A 20716-nucleotide genomic window follows, 5' to 3' on the forward strand; every position below is an offset into this window, starting at 1 on the left:
TTTGTGGTGCCAGGATAAATGAACCTGTTTTTTTTTTCATTTTTCCCTTCTTGCATAGCACCCAGCTGCTGCTATGTTGACCTTATGAGCAAAACTAATTTGGAGTTGGGGATTTTACCATGTAAAAGTTAAAATAGTAAGTCAGAGGAATGACAACTTTTCTACCAGTATTTGCAAGTAGATATGCTCTGCGCCCTCCAAAGGGTGAATGCTGTTGCTTTTCCTTTTCTGTGTGTTTTACTGATTTCAAGCTTGTCAGTGCTGCTGGAAAACGGTTTTGAATTACATTTAAGCACTGGGGAGAAGCGAAGCTTTCAGTCACATTATTCTGTGGAGAAGCTCTTTTCCAGTCATTATTGGAGGCAGGCCTGACAGGATTTCAGCTGAGCCCTGTAAAATAAAAAGGTTGACTTTTAGGCTTCTCTTAATTTCTGTGGCGGACTGTCCCTGTCCCCCGCACTCCTCACACTTTTATATATCTTTGAGCTGGCTGGAAAATAATTGTAATATTCACATACATATAATTAGCATATCCTAATAAACAATATCCGTATTTAAAGAACTTTGCTGCAGGCTGCCGTTCCCCCTTTCTGAATATCTGCAAAAAGAATAAATTCTAAAAAAGGAGTGGGAATGGGTGGGTAGGGTTCATTTTACATTTTACATTAGAAGAGCAAGATACAGTTGAGACATATCAGTTGAACAGGAGACAGAAAAACAGAGCTTAAGTAGAATTTAAATGCAGTCTAGGCCTTGTGCTGGCCTTCTGCACACATGTGAATTTCACCTGAAGGCAGTGGCTATAGCTGCTGTTACTATAAAGACCTGTGTTGTCTGGTACTGTAGATTAAATTGTAGTTGCCCAAACAAAAAGCGTAGATATGATTACAATAAAATGAGGAGTCTGAAATGGAATTTTTCAAAGATAAGAGTTTGTTTAAACATAATGATCTACTTTCATCTAATCAAACATTGTTAAACCCATTTTGTGTTTTTTGGTTGGAATTACTGTGCAACTAATGCTTCGATGCCCATTAATGACAGGCACTCCCGGTGCTCACTGTGTTTTAGGCTATGTCTACACTAGCACTTTTGTGGGTAAAACTTACGTTGCTCAGAGATGTGAAAAAAGCACACCCCGGCCTAATGCACATTTAATTATTTCACACACAGTGGAACAGCTTTAACAGGAGAGGCTGAGTAAGAACCACAGCAGAATATTTCACAGTCTGGAGATTAGGGCATTCACCTCAGTGCTGGGAGATCAATATTCAAATCCTGACTTTTCATCAGGTAGAGGGGGAACTGAACTGAAAACTCCCACATCCTGGGTGAGTGCCCTCACCACTAAGCTAAAGGGGGAATCCTCCTATGGCCATTTTGTGTGGAGTTGGGAGGGCAATGCCAGTGTTCTATCAAGAAACAGCTTAGGCACCTGGTCAGAGAGAGTCCTCAGTGGAAATAGTTGCCTCCTTCCAGCAGGGAGTTAAGTGCCTAATTCCCTGATGGTTACAGCCCTTTTATCAGCATCACCTATGGGCTTATGTAGGCAGCTCCCTGCCTAGTGTGCTAGCTTTTGAGGACCCTACTCTGAGGTGCTCCATATCAGGCAGTAGAGGGATTGAACTCATGTCTCCCACATCCCAGGTGAGTGCCCTCACCACCAGGCTAAAGATTATAAGGGTAGCAGCTGCCACTCCTCAGACATTTTGTGTGGAATTAGATATGCTCTGAGCACACCTACTGGATTGGGCCCTGCAGGCAAAATGGGCAGGGGAATGCCTACTCTGAGGATCCTGCTGGGTCTTAGGTATGAGATAGGTGCCGAGCTGCTGGTCAGGACTGAGGCAACCATACTCATGCTCAGCTGCTGAAATTTAGGCACCGTGGGGACTTTAACAGTGGAAAATTTAACACTTAGGGACTTTAGGCACTTCCAGGATTAGGTTAGTTGAATGCCACTAGTGCCTAAATGTTGGATTTAGGTCCTATAGTGGCAGTTTGCTAGCTAAGTCCCTTTGTGAATCTATCCCCAGGCCAGTGAGAGCTTACCTTCCACAAGAGCGATTCCAAACAAGACTAGTTCTCATCAACCATTTTCAAGCTTACCTAAAAACATCAGTGAGAACATGTCTCAGACTTCTAGGTCACATAGCCTCCTGCATTTATGTCACCCAGCATGCCAGACTTCATCTACACTGCATGCAAAGATGGTTGAAATCCGTGAAACTACCCACTAGACACTGAAAGGACATGGTGGTCACAGTCCCTCACAAAGACCTCTCTTCATTAAACTGGGATAGAACCACTGCAGGTGTGCAACCAAGTACCTTTCTGTGTACCTCTATCTATCCAGACTTTGGTGATAGACATCTCCACTCTGGCATGGGGGCTCATTTAGATTACCTTCAAATTCAGGACCCATGATCCTCTCAAGAAGTTCACCCCCACACAAATATCTTAGAACTTGAAGCCATTCACCTGGCGTGCCAACTTTCCTACCTCCACTTTAGAGATCCACAAGTAAAAGTGTGACAGACAACACCATAGCTATGTATTATGACAGCAAGCAAGGGGGGAAGCAATATTATCCCCATTCTGTCAGGATTAGAAACTATGCAGCTGTGGAATTGATTCATTCCAAACCAATTCACACTGGTGGTTCTGCACCTTCCCAGCCTTCAGAACAACTTGTCAGATCAATTTAGCATGCAGTTCTCCAACTCAGTCCTACAGAACATCTTTCACAAGTGAGAATTCCCAGAAATAGACTTGTTTGCTGCAGACCAGAACAACAAATATCAGCTCTGTTCCAGAGGGGGCTCCAGTCCAGGCTCCCTGACAGATGCCTTTCTGATCCCCTGGACACCAGGACTGATGTATGCCTTTCCACTGACTCTCATGATATCAAGGATACTGAAGCAACATGCAGCGCTGATGATTCTGATAGCCCCAGCATGAGCTAGGCAGTTTGGATACTCAGTTCTGATGACCCTTGCAATACAGCCCCCCATCACCCGTTTGGCTGAACCTGACAAATCTCACAGAACAACAGTCAGATCCTACACTCTGACCCAGTTTCATTACAGCTGACAGCCTGGATCTTGGCTGGATGATGCCCACCAAAAGAAGCTGTTCAGTAGAAGTTCAGAGCATTCTGCTTCCAAAGCAGGAAACCTTCAACCAGAGTTACTTACAAAGCTAAATGGAAGAAGTTTTCTATTTGGGCATCTCTGCACCAGTTTTCTCCCGTGACATCACCTGTTTCAGCAATATTGGACTATTTGCTAGCCCTGAAACATTCTGGGCTTTCCATCAGCTCCATAAGGATCCATCTAGCATCACCCTCCTATCTTAGAGCCTACAGTGGCAAGATTCCTTAAGGTTCTCGTACAAATTTTTGCCTTACTTTGGGAGTCCCTTCCTGCTTGGGACCTCGATATATTTTCAGGGTGATGGGTCCCCACCTTGAGCCCTTAGCACCCTATTCATTGTACCACCCATCAATGAAGACTGCTTTTCTGGTAGCCATTACATCAGCTCAAAGGGCAGGTGAGATTCAGGCCTTCATGGCAGGTCCTCCGTATAAATAGATTTGGTAGAATTATTTTTTTATATAATTTCAGTGGATATAATTGATGTTTATTTTAAGCCTTTTTTAAGATTTTTATATATTTTTAAATTTTCACAGTTGTGGGAAATTATGGTGGTAGAAGTCAGACATTTATTTAATGACAGACATTGAGATTTAAAGTTTAATAAACTGTTAAAACACAAATGGTCAGCATCGCCTATAAAAAGCAAATGTATACAATATATATAATACACAAGTAAATATCCTTAAATCAACAAATCATCAACCAATCATACCTACTTTTACTATTCATTTGCTAGTCCATTTTTAATAAGCCTAATTCAGAAATCCAAATCACTAGATTTTCACTCTAAGAAGTTCTTATGAAGAATTGTTCTTACCTGGCCTATTTGTAAATTTTGATTGCTATCAATGGAAATATTTTTTCATGGATTTCTGTGTGTACAATGAAATTGATGTTTACTGATGTTTATCAATAAAAATCTAACCCTTCCTAGCCCATTTATAGCTGTTTAATAAGGACAGAGTCACTCTTAGGCCTCCCCCACACACCCCTAGTTTCTGCCCAAGGTTATCTCAGTTCCATATCAGTCAATCCATCACCTCCCAATTTTCTTTCCCAAACCTTGTTCAACCCCTGGGGCAGCTAAGCTTCAACCACTGTGGGGGCGCTTTCTTTTTATGTCAAGACAACAAAATCATATAGGAACATGCTCAGACTATTCAGGGCTTTTGCTGATAGAATTAAAGAACAACCTCTATCTTCCATATGTCTCAGACGACAATGCCACGTGATGATTGGAGAAGTGTATCGGCCGCCACTGGACATGGTGCAAGGAATGCCAGGACTGGGAGTCCTAGTGCCAGAGGTGAAGAACATGGAGCACACAGTCATCACTCCAAGAGCTAGAACCATGCTGGAGAGGATGCTGAAGGATACCATCTGCTGCCAGTACGTGAAAAACCTGAAATGGAAGCTGGACCAGAGCAAGGCCTTTGAGGCGACGTGCAAGTGGGATGCCAGCAACCACTTCCTTTCTGGGTGCAGCTTCACCAATTTGCTGACTGGAGATTCATCCACAGGCCTCGGCTTAACTGTGTTCCACTGAACGGAGCCGTCCGCAATGGGAATCAGGACAAGCGATACAGGAAGTGTGGCTATGCCAACAAGATGCTACCCCACATCCTGTGTAGCTGCAAGTCCCATTCCAGAGCCTAGGAGCCACGATACAATGCCATGCAAGATCACCTAGTCAGAGCCATCCCGCCACCAATGGGAAAGGTGGCTGTGAACTCCACCATCCCCGGAACGGACAGCCAACTGTGACCGGACATCGTCATCACCAACAAGGAACGGAAGAAGATCATCATGGTGGACGTCACAGTTCCCTTTGAAAACAGGACCCCGGCTTACCATGACACCCTATCTTGAAAGCTGGAGAAATATGCCCCTCTGGCCGCCACCTTGAGAACTAGGGGCAAGAGATTCAAACTCACGTGCTGATCATTGATGCCCTGGGCAAATGGGGCCCCAGTAACAAGCGAGTGTTGAGAGAATGTGGAATCGGTCAACACTATACTCAGCTGATGTGGCAACTCATAGTGTCAGGTGCCATCAGATGGTCAAGGGACATCTACATAGAACATATCACTGGATATCGGCAATATGAGGAGAGATGAGCTGGAGTGCTGATGAGAAGGGAAATTGGAAAGTAACTGAAATACTTCTCTGATGGATTATATCTACTAAGGGACAACCTATCCTAAATGCTCAGTTACTGAGGGACAATCTATACTCATTTCTATATTTGCTTTCTACAACTAACTGTCTGTATAACTTTTCATGAGTGATATACCCGAGTATTCAGATTCTAATACCTAAACTGTATCGTTAAATTTATTCAGCTAAATTTGGGTTATTGCAGATTATCTACTATATGTATTTTAGGGCTTTTAAACCAGATTTTGTACTTTTGGATAATCTAACCACTACACCCAGATGTACAGACACTCTTTTCATAACCTGTGTATTATATAATTTAAACATTAGTTTTTATAGAAAATTTTACATCTGAGCACCTGTCTTCTTTCTATTTATCCTCACAACACCCCCATGAGATGGGGAAGTGCTCTTATCTCTTTACAGATGAGGAACTGAGGGAGAGAGAAACTAAATCACTTGCCTAAGATCATGTAGGAAAAGAACTGGTGGAGAAACCCCCCCCTGAATTTTGGTCCCCTTAGCACCAGGGAGCACCTTGATACTGGATCAGCCTCATCTCCTGGTGCTGGTAGTGGCTAATGGTAGCTGCTGAAAAGGAAGGCAATATCTCCTTGAGAAGGCACCTAAGCAGTTGTGCCCTACTGTTGTTCTTGGCAAGGGATTCTTCCCTAGCCGGTGCAGGCAATGATTGTATGCCCTGAAGCATGAAATTTGATTACTCACTGTTATCTCAGCTTCAATCGCTACTGCACAAATATTTCTGGTAGTGAAATTATTTGAGTGTATTTTAAATCTAACCACAGTATTTGAATAGCTGATAACCTCTTCCAGAAGAGAACTTAATACGTTCCCTCAAAACTGAATAAAATAGTTTTTTTTTATGTTCTAAAGATTAGTGTCCTTTAATTTCATCGTGTCTTGTTCTGTAACAGAGTGAAAAGGAAGTCAGTTTTCAACAGTCCCTTCATAACTCCGTTTACTTCAGTCCTCTCCCCTCTAGCTCTCCTCTTTCCCATACTAACCCTTTTGTAGTCTCTCCCATACATGGATGAAAGCCTTTCCGCTAATGCTCTTTGTAATCCTTTTCTAGGTCTCTTCCATTTCTGCTATAGCTTTCTTAATGTGAGGTGGCTAAAATTAACTTCAGAGGGACTTCCCTTGTTTGATTTGCTGTCACCATTCTGTAGGATATTCTGTCCCCAATTATGATCATGCATCCTGTGTGTAGGTGGGTTTTTGTTTGTTTGTCTTAATCTGCTCTTCTGCACTGTCAGCTGCCTTTATTCAGATGAGCATAAAAATGATTTCCAGTTACCACCCCTCTTTCTCCTTGTCACCTATGAAAGGTGAAATTCTCCCCCCTCTGCCCTCTTCTGCAGCAGCTACAAAGCTCTGGATGTGTGGCAAAGTATAGACAGAAGGAAAGTGGCAATTTGAGTAAAAGAGCTGATTTAGGTCCTGTAAAGTTTCAAGAAAATGGGCGTCTGGTGCTGTATCTAGGGCGCTAGAAGGTGGGTAAAGACTGGATCCGTGTTTGTAAGGCTTTTATTTTATTTTATTTTACGGTAGTTTTCTTCCCACGACGTTTCTATCCACAGCAGCAGGGGAAATACAGGTTGCAGAGTAGCAGCCGTGTCAGTCTGTCTCCGCAAAAAGAAAAGGAGGCCTTGTGGCACCTGAGAGACTAACACGTTTATTAGAGCGTGAGCTTTCGTGAGCTACAGCTCACTTCATCGGAAGTGAGCTGTAGCTCACGCTCTAGTAAATGTGTTAGTCTCTCAGGTGCCACAAGGCCTCCTTTTCCTTTTAGGGAAAATACAGCATTTCTTTTCTCCAAACAACGTGCTTGGAGCAGGACGGCGGGGGGTGTCCCCAAGTCATTCGCACGTTAGCCGGGAGCGTAGCTGGGGTCCCGCCGCTGTTCCCGTGCGGACTCGCACCCCGCTGCCGTGCGCCGCCTGCCTCGCTGCGGGGAGCCGCCGGCCGCGTCCCGCTTCCCGAGGCAGCTGACGCCCAGCGGCGCCGTGGCCAGGGCGGGCTCCGGGCGCCAGCGTTCCAAGCTGGTGCCCGCGGCGGCAACTCTGCGGCAGCCTCTCTCGGCAGCCGCTGGCGGGGGCGGCGATTGGGCGCGCGGCTTGGGGCGGCACGAAGGCTAGAGCCGGCCCTGGCCGTGGCTGTCAGTCACAGCGCCGCCGCGTGCACTTTCCCGATGTGTTCATTCCCCCGCCCCTTCCGCCGTTGGTGCAAACCCTCGCCCGGGCGTTGTGAAGGCCGGCGACTGTGCAGAGCAGCCCGCAAACGAACCGCGGCGACGGAGTCTCCACGTGCCGTGAGGGCGGCTGCTGGTTTCGGGGGGGAGGGGCGGGGCTTTTTCCCACGGGACTGATGAGGGGCAGCGAAGTGAGGTGTGGAGAGGCGGGGTTTCGTGTATCTTATTTGACCACTGAAGTGCCTTTTCCTAAAGGGACATGAGGGAAAACAGCCCCGAGCAACGGTGGCCCCGACTCCTCCCCCTCGCGAACCGAAGCGAGCTCGTGGCGTTCGGGTTGTCCGGGAGCCCGTGATGCTTCAGATGTGCACGCAGCGTGACAGATGACCTATTGAAATAATTCCAGAGCCGTGCTGCGGTTGCTACGACAACCAATGCTCTCTTGGCTTTCATCTGGCCATGTGACAGTGACTTTGACGTCAGCTGGAGGCAGAGTCTGTGGTTTAGTCCACACAGCCAAAGGCTTGTGAGAATCTGGTGGATGCTGGACTTATCCCCCTTGCTGCTGCTGTTTCCCAGGGGCTGCCAGGGCATGGACTACTAACGCCTTGCATTTCTAAAATCAGGTAGTATAATATATATTATTACACAACGCGCTTGTGTGTGTATATATATAATAGATATATATATATATATATATATTTTAAAGCGTGTTGTGGTTGGGGTTCTTTTGTTTTGTTTTTTGTTTTTGCTGGTTTGTTTTGGCTGCAAGTTTGCCTTGATGAGCACTCCAGACAACTGCAGAGCAGCTTCCCAGCTATTAATTCTGTGTGCAGACAGCAAGCAAAGTTTAAATGTGATTAATGGTCCGTGAAGGGAAAATAAAATATAGTAAGTAGTTCTTGCTTGACACTTTAAACCACTCCATAACAATATAGAGGAACATCAGCAAAATATTCCGTCTTGGTTCACAAAAATCATTTTGTTAGGAATTTTGTTGGTTTAGGCATCAGTACAGCTTTGTGGATTGTTGGAACGTTTTTAAAATTGCTGTCTTGTTCAGATTTAAACTGAGAATCTGTTTTCTTTTTTTAATTCCCGATGTGTTTAACAAGCCAACGATAGACATGGATAGGAACACTTTGCTACCAGACTCCAAAAGTTTGAGTTCTCTGTTAAATCATCTGTGTTCATGCATGCTCCTAGCACATGCTGCAATCATACAATGTTAAAGCCTTTTATCAGAACCTTGGGGCATGTGATAGATTGACTGTATTATGTTTACGGAGGAATGGGTCAACAGCTTCCTGAGAAATAATCTGAAATATGCCAAGATAGTAAGATAACTGTAATGTATGCTCCTACCCCTTTTCTCCCCTACACATGCGCACACAGAGCTATTCTTTTCTGTTTCGCTTTGTGGGATAAAGAGTGGTTAGATTAGTTTAAAAAAAAATAAAGAATTGTAGCATGAACAATGCAGTACTAGTTGAAAAGTAAAATGCTACATTGGCTTTTTTTTTTTTTTCTGAAAGCTTTTTTTTTTTTAAATTATGTTTTTTGAAAGGAAGTTGTCACCAAGAGCAGAATTCATTACTTCTTAAAGTTGTAAATCTTTGGCTACATTAGTGTGTGGGTACATTTATATTATTAATTCTAAGAATAGATCACAGATGAAGCCATGTGTGTTCTTTCCTGGAAAAAAATATATTTGATAATTCTAGCATGTCTATGTGCTACCATTTCCCTGTTCCCGAGCTAACAATAAAACCTTTAAACTTTGATCATTTTTTTTTTAAAACCTACCCCTCTGCTGAAGCACTCAAGGAGCTGCGCAACAATTTAAAATGCAATGCAGTAAGAAAGATATCTATATATGTTTCTATATAGTTGCATTCGATGAAGTGAGCTATAGCTCACGAAAGCTTATGCTCAAATAAATTTGTTAGTCTCTAAGGTGCCACAAGTCCTCCTTTTCTTTTTGCGAATACAGGCTAACACGGCAGCTACTCTGAAACCTATATTGAAACAGATACATATTCAAGTATGGTGGCATTAATAATTGTTTTTAAAAGTGAACCAATAGATATAAAGACTGAAAGCACCTCTGAAAAGACTAGTCTAGAATAAATTAAACAGAACACCAGAAATAAATGCATACAGTTGTACTTGGTATTAAATCTACACTTTGGAGTTTAAATCTTCTGTCAAAAAATTCTATATTTTTAAAGGTTTCAGAATAGCAGCCGTGTTAGTCTGTATTCGCAAAAAGAAAAGGAGTACTTGTAGCACCTTAGAGACTAACAAATTTATTTGAGCATAAGCTTTCGTGAGCTATAGCTCATTTCATCTGAGCTGTAGCTCACGAAAGCTTATGCTCAAATAAATTCGTTAGTCTCTAAGGTGCCACAAGTCCTCCTTTTATATTTTTAAACTACATTTAAAAAAAATTCTCCTAATGGTAAAGCATCAGATTTTATGTACACTCTAACTTTTTTATTTAGGTAAATTTAATTAAGATCTATAATGTTGCAATTACTTTGAAATACTATATGGTTAATAATAATAATAATAATAATAATATTCTTATTAATGTCATGATCATTTAAAATCTTACATGAAAGTTTGTTCCTCCTTGGAGTGAAGACTTTCTAATACCACTCTTATTCACACTGCATAGTTAGTTACTCTGCCTGTTGTCCTGTTCCATTAGATTGTGCACCCCATACACAGGTGAGCCATTTGGACTACTATTATGAGTAACTGCTCACCATATTTCAGAGTAGCAGCCGTGTTAGTCTGTATTCGCAAAAAAGAAAAGGAGGACTTGTGGCACCTTAGAGACTAACAAATTTATTTGAGCATAAGCTTTCGTGAGCTACAGCTCACTTCATCCATGTATGAAGAGGGATTACAAAAATCTGGCTCACTGAAATCAAAGAGATTTACTCATTGAGTAAGGTATTACACAACAAGTAGTGGCAGAAACTAGCCCTAAATGTTTAATAAAAGACATATATGTTGACTCATTTATAGTGACCAGGCCAGAATCTGAAAGCAATTATGTACACCAGTCAATACTTACTTGCATTGAGTTGGATAACAAATTATTTGAATTCACATTTTCAAGATCCGTCCCATGTATGTGAACCATTATCTACCAAGCTTTGTGTATTGTTTCACTAGTGCCATATAATGAATGCAGAGACGCAATCACATTAATTTATAGCATGAATAAAATTTTCCATAGATTATATTGTGCTTAATATTATTATAATGTTTGCTTAGTGGAAAATAATTCATATGGTCGTTGCCACATGAATTATTCATGGATCTGATTTTAAAATTATTTTTAATTAATGGCACATCAGTTCCATCTTTTAAAGATATGTTTACTTTAGGCAATAATAACCAAGTCTTAACAAAAGGATTAGATTGAGCTGTGGAAGGAAGACAAACAGATCCCCATTTGACCAAAATGGTTCTAGCAATATTATTACAGAAGGTGTGAAGTACAAGAGTATTGATTAAATTGAGTGAACCAAGTGTTGTCCAACTCTGCAAGGCGATGAGAGCTATTGTCTCTCATCGACTTCAGTGGGATCTAAAGACTCTCGGTCCCTCTCAGCATTGGGTCCTATATGAATATCAGAAGAATGCCTTGTTTTTATGTACTATTAAGAATCCAACAGTGAGGAAGTTGGTTGTTTGATAGACCAACCTTGAGTTCAGAATGCAGAAACTGTGGAAAATGCACACATCCTTGCTTCATGTGAAATGAGGAAGAAGGCTAGTGATAAAGGTCCCTAATGCTATGCACAGCTCCCAGGGACAGAGTATTTTAAATCTGGTTAATCCTGTATGTTATGAAGCATTTTTCTGACTAACACTTGATTTATCTTCTCTGTTTGTGACATTAACAAGATAGATTGAGAAATCAAATTCTAAATTATGCCATGTGATGATCCCATGTTACCATACCCACGGGGGAAAAAAATTCAGGCTTCCCCTTCCTGTATAGGAGGGTGGTTGAGAACCCACAATTTAGATCACTTCTCTATATTCTGTCCTTTGCACACATCAGGAGACTATCCCTTTGTACAGTCTTGTTTCTTTATCCATAAAGAAGAGTGAACTGATTGGTAATTACCGTAGAATCAGAGTACTTCACCTTAAGGGAGATCTTGGCTAAAAATGGAATATAAAGCTCACTGCAAACAGGATTCAACTAGTAAAATTAAAAAACCGTGCTCAAATTGTTGATACATTAGTCTAGAATAACCTTATTGTTTTAGTGATTGTACCTTGATCTGCATGAGTTGATGGACAATGACAATCTAAAAATAGGCTAGAAAGATAAGTCAATTCTTGCCAATACAATCTAAGCCACCTTTTTAATAAAAGCTTTCTACTCGCAGTACTCTGAATCTTCTTATATGGATTTGAAAACCTTTCAAGAGTGCCAATTCTGCTGGCATTTTAAGGGCCCAATGTTCCACTCTGTTACACCACCATAAAACCAGTGTAACTGCATTGTAGTCAGTGGAATCACACCTCGGGAAAACCAGTGGAGCACCAGGCCCTTAAATCACATTTTTTGCAGAAGTTAGTTTCAACCTTGTTAAAAGTAACTAAATCGCGATAATGTCTCTCACTCACATTAGCAACAAACAGTTAAAGTGACAACTGAGTAACAATGGAGATTTAAGTGAGCTGTAGCTCACGAAAGCTTATGCTCAAATAAATTTGTTAGTCTCTAAGGTGCCACAAGTACTTCTTTTCTTTTCTTTTCTTTTAAAAGGAGATTTAGCCTTTTAATCAACAGTTGCTTTTTTAACTAAACCTAGATGCCATGCATATGATATTGGGAAGGCAAAGTAAATGATTACTCCATGATTTCTACCAAGTTCAAGTACAAAAGCCAAACTCTGGAATGTTTTTGGTATTCACATTTCAAAAGGAACCGTTTGCAACAAACTGTAATCTGTGCAGACAACTATAGTCAAATAACAGTTAAAAATAATGTGTTTTGGCTCTACTCTTACTGATGTTAAATTTATCTTCTTAAATAACAGGGAGTAAGAGTTGAGGTTTGAGAAACAGTAATTTTGTGATTATTTTACATGGATCGAATTGTTCTGTCATCAAATTTGCATTTCAGTCAGCATTACAGTATGAAAATATAATTAGAAACTGCAGCTCAAATCACTGAATGCAACATTTTCCCAAAGGGAGCACAGAAAAGAAGCTGCTCTTGTTAAAACTGGAGCTGATGGTGAAATCCTATATTTGGAAAATATGAACATATAGTTGTAGAGTTCCTTTCATTTCTGTGGTCTCAACTCTCCTTTTGACTTTCTGCTGAACTTCATTTTTTTGTGAGATTCACTTCCACAAAAACATTGAATCATTTAAAGCAAAAGTGCCCTGTACCTGTTCTGTAGGATTTCAGCCTGACACTGCTATGAGTTACTGAATATTTTTCAACCACAAAATGACATTGAAATAATGTTACGAATCTGACTTACACCCAGAAAAGCCAGGAAGCTTGTCACTTGGACTGAAACGTTGCCTTTAATCTGCCCCAGCGGCAATGCCATAAAATGACCCAATGTCAGGAATCCCCAGCAACATCTGGTCTCAGTGGGATGAGTAAAGGATAGAGTTCCAGATTTTACTCAGTAGTTGTTTGCTTCTGGAAGTTTAAGACTTAGTAGTATGTATTCACAATGTAATTGCATGAGTCTCACTGATTTCAATCCCTGAAGTTATTGAAACTTCTTGTTGTTGTTTTTAAGATTGCGCTGGTATTGACTGGAAATACTAGAAAAGTATTAACTGGAAAAACATGCATCTTTGAAATACTAAAGGTTCAGAGTATCTTTGAGTTTACTCAGCTCATCCCTTTGGAGTGTGCTTCAAAGAACAAATCCTGCCCACCACTTTAGGTATATGTCAGAACAAGAGCAGCCTCACTCCCTAGAGGGTGGGGTCCAGGAAATGGGGAGCACATTCAATGCACAGACACTCTGCACGCACCACTCACCTGTGCTTCACAGACCTCCCTGTCCTCCACTAGAGGGAGCTTTAAAAATGGGGCACGGGTGGGACAGAAGAATAGAAAAGGTTCCTGTGGATCTGTGACAGTGCGGATAATGGGAAAACTTGCTATACTTGCCTATGTTGAGCCTGGTTACTGGTGACACTACTGCAGCTATAGAGTGTTCTGAGGAATAGGATTTCATACTGTAATGCTGACTGAAATGCTCCTGTGACAGCCCTGGGACACCTTTCCACCATGACTGTCCATATACTTCTGCTTGGCACAGGGGAGAGAATTTGGCATCATGGTTACTATTTAGAGAAATGCAAGGACCATTATCTGGATCTATTTCATTATATTTAATAAGTAATCACAGCATACACAGCATACCATAGTGTGTACTGGGAAAGAGTTTTCATTACAGGTAAATGACCCTTCCCGCTGTCAAGGCTTCATGGTAGTGGTGCACAGAGGGGACTGGGAATGCATGCAGGTTGCACAGCCCCTTTTTGTCTACTCTGTTAGTCTGGCATAGAAGGGAACACTCATTGGGCCTGAATTTATGTGGATTTGGATAGGGATGCAGCAGGAGCAGCTGTCGCTATTCCAGCCCACGGAGAAGTTCACTTTGAATATGAATGGAATTATAGGGGTGCCAATTTTAATTGGCTGTATTCCTGGAGGTTTTATCACATGGCATCTTTGTCCTGGAGTCTCCAGGAATTAATCTTGGAGGGTTGGCAACAGTAAACCAGATTCAGTCTGTGGTTAAAAACCTTTGACGCAGTCATTAGGCCTACTTGGTATGTGCTTTTAAATGTCCGTAACTGCATTTAATTTTTTTAAATCACAGCATAGTTACACTGGGTAAAATTTTAGTGGGCTTTAACCACTTTTGAAAACTGTACCCGCTGTGTTTACTAGGGTGTGCTATGGGCCTGCTGAACCCCATGTGGAGAACAAAGCTGTTTGAAAAATACAGGAAAACAAAAGGCTTCTGAAATTAGTAAACGTTTGTAACTTTTGCTGTCCTTTAAAAATAGCTTAAAAAATTGGTTTGTCTTTTGGAAGATACATAAAAATGAAATGCTAGAAGTTTTTCTGGGGCTGAAGAAACACACAAGCAGATGCTGCTGAAGAATCAAGAGTTTGTTCTTAAGGGCTTCACGGTGGCTCTCATAAAAGAGTAGAGTTTGAAAGAACATAAGATTAAGTATCTGTGAGCTTTTGTTAGACAAGCATATAAGATAATTTAAGCGCTAGCACTTGCGTTCCAAAGAATTTTAAAACAGAAACATTTCAAAATAAATCACAGCTAGATTCTTCATTTATAGAATTCCCTCAATCAATGAAGGCAGTAGAATGAAGCAACTTTTCCTAGTTAATTGAGAGCTCATTTGTAACTTTTCCAAAGTTGCTAAAACATAGTGGGCATGTCTCACTTGAAGTGTCTCACTTGAAGGCACACTAATAGTCATATGAACTGTGACACAATACTGAAAATGTTTCATTCCAAAATAAACTCAAACAGAATATGTTGTATGAATATTCCTGATGGCCAACTCCAAGATGGGGGGGGGGTGGCGCCACGGGAGGGGAATGAACTTGAAGCTGTTTATTTCTACAACTCATTTATGCCTGTTTTCACAGTGTTATTCTTTTGTGTAGAATGGTAGCACGATTGAAGAATTCTCTCTAGCTTTGCCATATTAGTAAGCACAGGTCCAATTAAAGCAATTATAATTCAGCAGAGATGTCTGTAGTCTTCTGTATATGTCTGTCAAGTTTTCTAATCACAACTGTTTTATGTGTGAGTTTATATGTAAACCCACATGGACCCTGCTAATGTATTGACATTAAGGGTTCATTTGCATCCTCGTAGAACTTTCCCATGTGTATCTGGACTGTGGTGCATGAGAGCAGGGTATGAAATTGTAGCTGGCTTGGAATGAATATTGAAACCCGTCTTTGGTCTACTCCTTGCTTGTATGTCATCATGTAGGTCTGATCTTAAGAGGTGCTGAGAATCCTCAATGCCCGCTGACCTCAGCTAAGTGCTAAGAATGTCACAATATTATAAAAACTTGCTGTTTCATTCTGGTATGCTGGAGGGCTTTCGTATCTGAAAATCCAAAAATATGTGGCAGAGTTAGTAGTGTTTCATAGCACACTATATGTTACATCCCCTCTAATTCTGACATATTTGATAGGATTGTTCAATTCTTGGATTATCCAATAATTGACCTGAATAGCGAATCGTTCAGCAGAAAGTCAGATAGTGTCAAAAGCTGATTATTCACCAGGAGCCCCCAAGTCTTTTTCAGAGTCACTGCTTCCTAGAATAGAGTTCTGTATACTGCAAGTCTGGTCTATGTTGTTTGTTCCCTGATGTATATATTTATAGTTAGCTGTATTAAAACACCTTTGCTTGTGCCCAGTTTACCAAATGATTCAGATAGCTCTGTGTCAGTGACCTGTCCCCTTCATTATTTACCACTCCCCCAATTTTTATGTCATCTACAAACTTTATTAGTGATTTTGTTTTCTGCCAAATCACTGGTAAAAAATGTTTCGTAGTGCATGGCCAAGAATTGATCCTGGCAGGATCCCACTAGATACACACCTGCTTGAAGATGATTCCCTGTTTACAGTAACGTTTTAAGACCTGTCAGCTAGCCAGTTTTTAATTCATGTGTGTGCATGTTGATTTTGTACTGTTCTCATTTTTTAAATCATAATATTGTGTGGTACCAAGTCAAATGCCTTACAGAGGTTTAAATATAGTACATCAACACTATTACCTTTATCAATCAAATTTTGTAATATCATAATCAGTTTATTTTGACCAGATCTGTTTTCCATAAACCCATGTTGATTGGCATTAATTATATTACCCTCCTTCAATTCTTTGAGTCCCATGTCAGCAGCTCCATTATTTTATCCAGGATCAGTGTCAGGCAGATGAGCCTATAATTAACAAGGTTGTCCTGTTTTATCCCTTTTAAATATTGACACAGCATTAGCTTACTTCCAGTGTTCCAAGAATTATTGAAAATTAGCACTAATGGTCTAGTGAGCGCCTCGGCCATCTTTTAAAAAAATTCTTGAATGCACGTTACTCAGACCTGCTGATTTTAAAAATGTCAAACTTTAGGAGCTACTGTTTAACATCCTCCTTAGCTACTATTGGAATGGATAGTGAGCTTGATGTGTGCCCCTGATGTCTTGTTCCCGACGTGGGGGGATTTACCAGTGTTGTGTGTGTGTGTATGTGTGTATTAAAAATAAAAAACTTGCAAAATGCTTGGGAATATTGGTGATACATGCAGGTGAGAGTTCAAGGACAGTTATGTGAACTCTGCAGATTTTGCTGGACTAAGTGCCATCTGTACACAGAAAAGAAAACTTTCCTTTGCAGTCCAGTCAAGACCAATGACTGTGAGTTGGCCTGTAGTGGTGTTGTCCACCTCTCAACATGCCCATATAATGTATGTGAAGGTTTGTTTGAGCAAACCATGTTAATTAAAAAACAAAGTTATTTTTAAAGGAAGGTGATAGAAGAGTTGCTGGTGTGTGTGGCTGTTTGCTCAGCATTTGGCCAGCCCTTCATTAAACACTGGAGTCTTTGTGGGAAAACTCTGCTTTACATTATTCTAAAGATCTCACTGAAAAGCAAATTTTAGTGTGTAATTAATTGTCACATTAGAGCTTCAAACATGCCAGGTACATAAGGTAAAATGTACATTGTTCTTGGTACGCTTTTCAGCACAATGGTCCATTGTGATTTCAGTAGAAACTTTGCAAACTTGAGCAGTGTGCTGGTTGCACAGTTGCTGGAGAGGAGGAGCAGCAGCAAAATGGTAAAAGATTTATTGTTAACATTGTAAAGGGTTACAGCATTTTCCAGATTGGCATTTATTCCTTTTGTTCACTTAGTTCTCCCATGCTTTTACAGTATTTTTCCCATTACTCATTTCTTGCCTGGAATAACATTTTTAACAGAAGGAATTGCTTGAACTTGAAGAAGAGGGGAACACATAGCCAAATTGGACAGCTGTATGTCTGGTTTGTCAGTGTGTAAGGGCAACTAAAATTCTGTCATTTTAGTTTAATTGGAGTTGATAAAACAACTGACCATTCTCAGTATTTGGGTAATATGATAACTTTCATATTCCCAGAATTAGCTTGATAGTTCTCATTCCCTGTGTCTACAGTGTCCATAGCTATCTTGATATTTTGCATGGACAGCTATAATTGCTCTAACTCCATAAAATGATGTAATATAGATGTAAGTAACGTTTTAAAAAATGGAACCTTTAACATGTGTGAATGGTTTCTAGCTACAAAAAAGATGTGTTTACTGTACATAGTGTGAGGCTGCACCGCGGGATCATGTATATCTCCTGTAGTGCACTTTTGTGTTTGCAGTTGACTAGAACCATTGCTTCTTGATGGCATGCAACAATTAGGGACAGAAAGGGTTTTTTGTGTGGAGAAATAATGGCAAAGAAACATAACCGTGGAGCCAGGCAGATAGCCCTTGCTGAGTTAATTTTACTGAAACCTATCTTCAGTTCTCACTGTATCTCCTTTATACCTCTTAAAACTGACCCAAGAGGACAGCTGGGATTTTCCATTATAAAGGAAAAGGGCCAGATGGCTTAGAGCCAGTGTATGCCACCCATTCATTAGCCCCTAGAGTGGGTGTGTGTGTCATGGATAGGAGGAGACATAGCCATATTACACTATGCAGTCTTTGCTAGCCATCTATACTGGAGGGAGGCCAAGGAAACCCAGAGATGATCCAAAGATGAAAAAACTAATACCATAGCAATGGCTTCCCATCCTCATGTATAAAGGATCTCCCTTTGTTACTTCCTTGCTGTCATGGAAGTGTTGATTCACTTATCACTTCAGGTATGTCTACCCCACAGTGTTACTACAGCAGGTGTAGACACACCTGAGCTAGCTTTGATCTAGCTAGCTCAAATAACAATAGCAGTCAAGCCACAGGCTAGCCACTCCAGTGCATACTCAGGACCCTGAGTGGACTTGTATAGCCCATGCTGCAGCAGCTTCACTGCTGTTGTTCAAGCTAGCTACCAGTTACAGTACTACACAGTCACACCTCAGTCTGCAGCATAGATGTACCCTTGGATTAAAAACAACAGCTTCCTGCTGAATGTGATGCTTTGGTAGATTAGACAGGCCACCCCGTCACCATCACTCACACCTCCCCCTCCCCTACCATATGCCACTGTGGAATCACCCATACTGCTGGCAAACCAAGCCCAGGTTTGGGCTCAGATTGACTGCAGCTGACAAAAAGAAGTATAACTGACACCCCTGTGTAACAGCATGGCCCCCTGCCCTGGAGGGGAGGATTCATTGAGTGGAAGGGCAGGGAGTGGTAACCTTAGCCTACTCTCCCTCAATGCTTCTGTCAGAGAGATTCTTGATGAAGGCTCTGTGAGAACCTCTGCCATTAGAGGCTGATGTGATGATGTGCTGAATCTGCACATCCCTTAGCCATGCCTCTTTCTTGGCCAGCACCAGCCAGGGTTGGCTTGTACAGGCCCCAAGGCATTCCCTCCTCCCAGAAGAGAAGAAATTGTGGCCGTTTTCTCCCTCCTCAGTTTTCACCCTTTTCATGTGTTTTGCTGCTGGGTTTTTCTGCCAGCTAGCTAAAGGGGAGAAGGGAATTTAGCCCTAGGATTTTTTCAGTCCTGATTGCTGGTAACTTCAGAGCACTCCAAAACGCCACCACCGATACCACCACTATTCACAACAGGAACAGAATATGAGCTCTTCTCGAAAATCATGCCAGCTAACGTGACTTTAGGCATCAAAAGTAATAATACGATGCCATTTCCACAGTGATATAGAGTTAAAATAATGGAGGATAAAGCTTCATCACCAAAATCATGATCCTCTAGATCTTGGGTTTGATAATATGGGCCTCTACTTGTTTGTCCACTTGAAAGACTACCTGAATGCTCCTAAGATGATTCTCCCCAGACTCGAGGGCCTCTCTTCCAGCAAAATGGGAAACCTCAGAGAAACTACAAGTCTTTCTGAAACTCAGCAGTCAGGTGGGTCCAATCCCTTACGGTGGCTGCTGCGCAGCAAATCTGCCACTTCCTCCTACTTGAGTATAGGTAGCCAAGGCAAGCCTGAAAGAGAGGCAGTTCAAGTCTCCAAAAATATATTGAACCTTTTAAAATGTGGATTAAGTGAAAGATGTGATGAATATGACATGATTAGGAAAAACAGCAACAAACCACGGAATGACTAAACACAGATATTTCAGGATAGTTATTCTGTAAATGAGTTGGCTTTCTTATTATTGTTTATAATTTGTATTATCATAGCATCTAGGAACCCTATTCTAGTCATAGACCATGATAGACAGTGGTCTCAGCAGGTATATTAGTAGAGGGATAGTATCATGTATGCCATTGACCTAAGCTTGTGCAGAATAGGTTTATCCACTTTGATGATGGTTTGATATACAGGTTTCACTCAGTTTTAGGATTTTCTTGTTTATCGGGTATCCATTTTAATAGCTTATTAATATATGAAAATGTGCAGACGTGTACAAAACTCTCATTTTGTTTTGTTTTTTGTAATTTCTCTAGAATGAGTATGTGACTCTTGTCCATATTAATCATCTCAATTATAGATTGACATGACAATTCTTTTGAAAAAAGAAAAAGGTATAAGAGAAAGGACCCACTTTTTGACATCTTCCTGCTATGGGTCAACAGGTCTGTACTGTATCACATGAAAAATTGGCTTAGTGTCAGACAACAGCTTGACACAGTGCAGTACATGATAATGGCTGTGTCTTCGCAATGCTTTGCAGTGTTTGTATTTCAGTCCAGGGAGGGATGCTATGAGGCAATGTCAAGATGCTCTTTTATGGCATTGACTGAGGAAAAAGAAAAGAGTTCTGGCTGCAGTTTACACTCATTGCTCCTGGTTTATTGAACTCAACGCTTATGTTTTCAGTATTGGGATTTAACTTAAATTGAATGTAGCTCTAAGGAGAGTCATGTGTGGGGAGCACTTACTTATTGTTATTCCTTGTAGAACTTTTTAAAGACTGCTTGATTCCATTATTATGTTCCACATTTGACATGGAAC

General features: G+C 41.1%; 1 protein-coding gene across 5 annotated transcripts in view; it reads left to right on the forward strand.

Annotated features, from left to right (window-relative positions):
- The first annotated feature begins 6733 nt into the window (after positions 1-6733).
- The window catches only part of NCALD (neurocalcin delta), an 84936-nt gene continuing 70953 nt past the window's right edge, over positions 6734-20716 (forward strand). Inside the window, exon 1 of one of the 5 annotated variants that reach the window (XM_043507498.1) lies at positions 6734-6829. The gene's annotated coding sequence lies outside the window, so the exon portion shown is untranslated. Of the gene's footprint in view, positions 6830-7313; positions 8154-20716 lie in introns of those variants that run through there. The other 4 variants (XM_043507495.1, XM_038389567.2, XM_038389564.2 and 1 more) reach the window with 4 other exon arrangements.

The sequence above is a fragment of the Dermochelys coriacea genome, chromosome 2 (genome assembly GCF_009764565.3).
Source record: "Dermochelys coriacea isolate rDerCor1 chromosome 2, rDerCor1.pri.v4, whole genome shotgun sequence".
Lineage (NCBI taxonomy): Eukaryota > Metazoa > Chordata > Testudines > Dermochelyidae > Dermochelys > Dermochelys coriacea.